Here is a 6,677-nt window from a genome sequence, read left to right on the forward strand (position 1 = left end):
AGGCACCTTGGTCAGATTAACTGGCTTAAAGTCAGACATGTGAGGGCAATGTAAACATCACAACTTAAAGAAAATATGGGGGGCGGGGGGCAAATACTGATGTTGACGCCGGCCAATCACTGATACAGTTTTTGTAAATTAATTCCCACCCCCTTTTTTAATCAGAGAACTTAACTAAATTCAATACACCTTTATTTATGCTGCATTTTTAAAACAAATCTTTAACCCAAGATGTTCCACAGAGCAATACAAAGGCTTATAAGTAGTCAATGAAGAAACAAAATAAATACTTATCCTCCAGGGGAAAAGCGCTTTTGTACAAGCTAACTTGGACTAGTTTCCTGTTACGATTGGACTCCGCCAAGGCTTCCCTTTGTCACAATTCTGTTCAGAACATTTAGAGCAGAGTTTCTGGGCGCAGCCGAGGTGTTGATGGGATCCAGTTTTGTGACCTCAGGATTGGATCGCTGCTTTTTGCAGAGATTGTTTGCTATTGTTTTTTTTCTCTGCCGGTTTTTTAATGTACAGTGACCTTGAATGACCTGAAAGGCACTTTTAAATAATAACTAATAAATTCATTATTATTATTATTATTATTATTATTATTATTATTATGTGGTTCTGTTTGCTTCATCTAGTAGTTATATCCAACGCTTGCTGGGACGATTTGGAGCAGAGTGTGAAGCAGCTGCATGGGATGACAATCCGCATCTCCAAATCTGAGACCATGGACAACATAGAGGCACTACGAATGGCAGCACAGGAGCAAGCCTTCAGTACCAGGGTCATCAAGGTCCAGATCTTCCACACAAAGCAGGACCCAAGCTGCAGATTGTGGAAAGAGACCCCTGAAACAATCCGGCACCTCACAGCAGGACGCAAGTTACTGGCAGGCAGGGAATACATGGAGGTCCATTACCAAGTAGCCGGCAGAGTGTACAGAAATATCTGTGTGGAATATGGACTAGAGGCCCCCAAGCCTCGATGGGAAACACCTCCAAAGGTGGTGGAGAATTAAAGGGCTAATATCCTGTGGGTCTTCCAGATTCAGACCAACAAGAAACATCAGACATCCCCAGCCAAAAGAGCCCAGTCTGTATACATATGTATTTATGCAAACACCAGAGAATGATATTACATATCATGTTGGAAACATTTAGATATATTGTATGTCCCTGCATGCAGAGATTTTTGTGGTGCAAATGGAGAAAAACCAAAAGGACAAAAATCTAAACAACTTTATTGAAACGTAAGCAAAAGTGCTGAAAAATCAGGGTGTCCAGAAACAACAATTCCAACATTAAGCAGGAACAAAACTTGGAAAAACACAGATGCAAACTAACTTTATGAACTGGTAATAAGCAAAGAAAAACCTACGAGTATGAATACCGAGGAAGGTGATTGCAAACACGACACAGCCGTGTGACAAATGAAAGTCAGCAGGATAAATTAAAAAGGGGATTCACTCAATAAGGTGTAGACGGATTAAAAATAAAACAGTATTTATTTAGAATATAACAAAGACTTTCAAAGAACAAGTTAAAGCCACACTAGAAAATCTCTGAAAGAATCTAACTACTGAGGTACGTGCTTACATGACTGCCAAAACACTTCTTTTATGGGGGCAGCCATGATGGGGTCTACCATTTAGAAAACGAGGAGCAGCTGTAGTACTGGTTGCTATGGCGATACCAGCAGGTTATGTGAAGGGTGCTGTTTCTGTCTGATACAGATGTACACAGGATAAACCAAGAATAACAATACATCACTTCAGCATCCAAAAAGTCTACTGAACACACAGATGTGACATCAGTAATTCTTCTATTAATTATAGTTTTTTTTTTTTTTTTTAATTATTGTAGGATAAAAAACATCCATTTTCTTTTGACTTGAAGAGTAAAATCATAAGTCCAACGTAGTAGATGTCAATGTGAGTTGGCGTTGGCCTACTTTGTCTCTGACATGTTTTGAGAGAAAACGATGAGGACTATCGTAATGATAGTCACATTGTATAAGAGAATACAAAAATACCTACATTTTATGTGGACAATCATTAGGAATTAACAAAGCTTGTTTAGATTTCTTGTCATTTTCAGGGCTGAAATTTGATGTATGGCATCAAAATCATAAATTAAAAAAAAAAAAAACTCAAACTGTGACTGGCTTACAACCATAAATTATATCAAAATACCGTCTAGGACACTGAAAGTTAAACCTTTGGTGAGAATTTTGAAATTTGAATGTGAAAGTCTGCCTGAGTAATAGGGCTCCAATTTTCTTTTTTTTCTTTGGTAGGATCTTATTCAGCTGTTTCGGACAAATATCACACTCGTTTAGGTTTCTCCTCGGGTTTAAATTGTGGAATAGCTAAGAGCTAACTATGCTAACGGAGCTAACTGAGCTAACCAGCTAATAGAGCTAACCAGCTAACAAGGCTAACTGTGGTAACGGAGGTGGGCGGGCAAAAGCAAAGTCATGCTGTTAGCCAGCTAAAAACTGCAGTTGTGCTACACTCTGCCTTCTTGCCAGCAGATATAACACACCTATCAACCTAATATTGCCAGATTTCATGATTAAATAACATCTAAACAGATGAGTTATAATCCCATACACACACACACAACCACACACAGACGGTTGTCATGAAGGTAAACAACCTATTAAACGTAAATGTTTTGTAGCAGACTGTAAACACGTTTGTTTCTGCTGTAAAGTTGCCCTTTTAAACATTAGACTCAATGGAGATTGACTCCCTTTTAGAGCCCCTGGTGGATATGTGGTGAACTGCAATTTTTGACAATTTTAACCGCCAGAGGTTGCCGCTTCGTTTTCAGCCACCTCAGGTTGTCTGCTTTGTTTACAAGTTAACACGCAGCTATGTACGGTGTGTTTCATCTGTGGCTGAGTGAACATCGAAGGCAGGTGGAAACGCATGGCAACCAGTTTGTGCCACATTTAGAATAAGCATGGGAAAGTGGCTGTAACTTAATATGTCATCATGTTAGAGGAACAAGTGCGCGGAAGCAAGTGTGAATAGCAGCTTGTCAGCTTGGAAGTGCATCACCTCATCTCTTAATTTCCAACAGTAGGAGGGGTGATGGTTAAGAAGCTTTGGGGTATGGATAATAATTACACTGATCAATGAAGTCAGCCTGAAACACTGAAAGAAGTCCAACTCCACCAGCATGTTTTCACTACTTTGAAGTAAAATGTTTCTTTTTTAGGACTTCATTTACATGAATAATTTCCAGGAGTTGGAGTGTCAGACTGGGCCGTTTTATGTCACCATACTGGTTCTGCTCCTGGTCATTTTCTGTAGTTTGCTGGTAATCTGAAATGTTTTGTTTTTTTTATTTTGGAAATAATAGTTTTTGTCTGTAGTTTCTTCACTCCTCTCTTGAAAGTCACTTTAAGTTTGTTTGTTTTCAGTTTTATCTTTTAATCTTAAATTAAATGAATCTCAATTAATATTCATCAAATTTGGTGTTTTTTTATGATCATCACTGTTTGTTTTTTTTCTGCATCAATGGTCTTGAAGGTGTTTTTAATATTTTGTCTTTTCTATCCAAAGTTTTTTTCTTTGTTGTCTCTTTTCAGTCATCTGGTTTTGCTGATTTTTGGTTGTTTTGCCTGTTTTCTCCATGTTGTTGATGTTTTTTTCTTTTCATGTATTTATTTGATTTGGCAACAACGTCATTCTTGTGCTTTCTGAAGTTTTTTTTGTCTTGTAGTTGTTGGTTTTGTCTCTCGTTTTATGTCTGTGTAGAAATTTGTGTATTGTTTTTTTGTGGATTTGCCTTTTATGGACCATCTGGTTCACATTGTATTTATCCCTTTTGTTGTCTTTTATGACGTCATTTGTGTGTCTCAGTCATTTTTTTATCTTATTTTTCCTCTTCTTGATTTTTTTTGTCTCTATATTAATCTTGTACTTATCTAAAGACAACTGTTGTCTGTTTATATTTTCCTGTTGTATTTTTATGCATCCTTGCATTATTGCTGCATAATGTATTTGTAGTATGTATTACATGTTAAATGTATATTTGTCTCTTTATCGACAATATTATGATTATGTACCTTTGTGTGTTCTCTGTATTCTTACGATCTCCTTATGGTTTATTTAGTCTTTTTCTATGTGTCGTGTCTTTTTAATGTCTCTGTACAATCATTGTGGGACACTAAATTAAAAAAACTGGTTTAAATTAACACAATTATTACTATTAAATTGGACTACTGTGGATTATCTAATAAATCTGATTTAGCTGGATGATAATTAAATTAATTAGTTATGAATTGGCACTAATTGAAATGAAGCCAAACTGAATCTTGGTCTTCCTATCCATCTATATGATACATTAGATGATAAAGGACTTCCCGCTGCCGGTCCCTGCTCGTCCACTTAGTGTCCTGTTTCTGCTAACGACCTATCAGCTCCTGAGTCCTCCTCCATGTGCACGTGGAGGTTACCTTCACCGCACGTACGTAACTCTCCAGCTGAAAGTCACATGCACAGCGGTAACTCTAACCCTGCTTCACAGGGATTTTCTACAAATGTCATGAACATACCAGCTGCTGCTGATGACTGCAGTGCTGACAGGAGAGAAAAGCTGGATTTTTATAAGGTCCGTTTAAAAGACATGCTTCCCTCCAAAGCCTGTTATGACATGATCATGAGGAAATGAACATTTTTACCTAAATAAACTCAACGAAAGCAAGAAAATGAAAGCTGTGATTATGTAACTGATGTTTTACAGTTAATGTAGCATGTAAATCCTGCAGATGGTTGAACTGCAGGTCATCTTTTAATTTAAGCAAAAACCAGTCAGATAATTAGGGTCTTTTGCTGGAGCTTGGAGTTCATACTTAATCTTGACTAATTTATGCATGGCAGTCATTTTGGCAAGAGGAAGACAAAATGAGACATTTTTACCACGAAACAAAACAAGTCAACCTTAATATTCTGTTACAGTGGCTGGAGGGAGGTGGACCCAAATGCAGGAGTCGGGGCGCCAGTCTACAGAACTCAGGTTTATTCCCAGGGCAGAGCAACAAAATGACAACTAACAGAATGACAATGAACCAACAAACAACTGAAACCGAGGGGTATAAATACACAGAAAAACCAAACAAGAAACAGGTGAAGCAAATTAACTAAGTGAACGCAGGTGAACTCAATGACCGGGAAATCAATAAAGCTAAACAAAACAAGGGAACCAAACAGGAAATACTACCAAAATAAAACAGGAACCCAGAACCAAGGAAAAAGCAAACCACCACATCATAACAGTACCACATCATAACATATTCAGCATAAAATTTGTTTGGCCATTGTCTTGCGTTCACCTTTAGTTTGTGTTTCTTTTTTTCTCTCCTGTATCTCCATACCAAAAGTTGGTTGCTGCAGGTAAGCCCCATTTAACCAGTTATTGCAGCACACTGGCTCTTTCTATCAGCGTTTTTTCTTTATTTGATTAAAAATCAATCCTTTTTCTTAGCTTATCATAAAAAGCTAAGCCAGAATCCACTGTAACAGAACCACTGCAGCTACACACTTAAGCAGTATGTCTCTTCAACCCTTTGATAGCTCTAATTGTTGGTGCACTATATGTCATGTGATCAGTGGCCTTTCCAATGAGCCATGACTTGTAAGGATCATCCATCTCAGAAATGAGCAACGCAACCAAGCATATGAGTCGTGCATGTGACAATATTCCCTGATACTCAACTGCTGAGTGCCACATTAAATTTTATTTCTTATCTCTTATACTAAACCTGGCAGCAAAACTATTGTTGTGCTCCAAAAAATCAGACAGCTTTGACCAGGCTGGAATAATTCAGCTCACTTTGTCCTGGTTTTATACTGGACGATAAAGTAGTTTTAAATATTTTTCATTATTTTATTACCTCCACCAACAAGGTTATATTGTTTTTGGCGCTTGTCTGTGTGCTTGTTATCAAATTTACGCAAAAACTACTGGAGGGATTTTCAGAATTTTTTATTTTCTGAAAATGGTCATCAGTGGTTATCCTAGATTCCATTAAATGCTGGGAGGGATCTGGATCAGCATCTGGATCCAGGAATGTTTTGAAGGATTCTTCTTCATTGTGAGATGGGCCCATTTTCAGTATATCGGCTTGTAACTCCACAAAAAACTGTGAGAAAATCCAGGAGAAGTTCCCAACAGGTTTTACAAGATATCAAAGATAGATCTGGATCCTGGCAACGTTCTGGATACTACCATCCAGAACAGGAACAACATTATGGATACTACCATCCAGAACAGGAACAACATTATGGATACTACCATCCAGAACAGGAACAACATTATGGATACTACCATCCAGAACAGGAACAACATTATGGATACTACCATGCAGAACAGGAAAAACATTTCACTGCAAGAGAACAAACACGCATCAAACACCCCAATATAGCCGCGACACTGTGGATTCATTATCAATGGATCTGTAATCTGATCGATGAAGGACCAGAACATTGGCTGGAAATCACTGTGTGGTGGAAACGAGCTGCTTGGTGGAGGTCTGACCTTTCTTTTCTAGCTGCCTGTATTTTCATAAAATCAAAAATCACATCAAAACTTAACAAGCCGCACAATAATTAACTGTTTTGTGACATATTGATGTTATTTGGACTTTTTTCATACTGCAGACTTTTT

This window comes from Telmatherina bonti (assembly GCF_933228915.1).
Source record: "Telmatherina bonti genome assembly, chromosome: 14".
In the NCBI taxonomy this organism is placed as follows: domain Eukaryota; kingdom Metazoa; phylum Chordata; class Actinopteri; order Atheriniformes; family Telmatherinidae; genus Telmatherina; species Telmatherina bonti.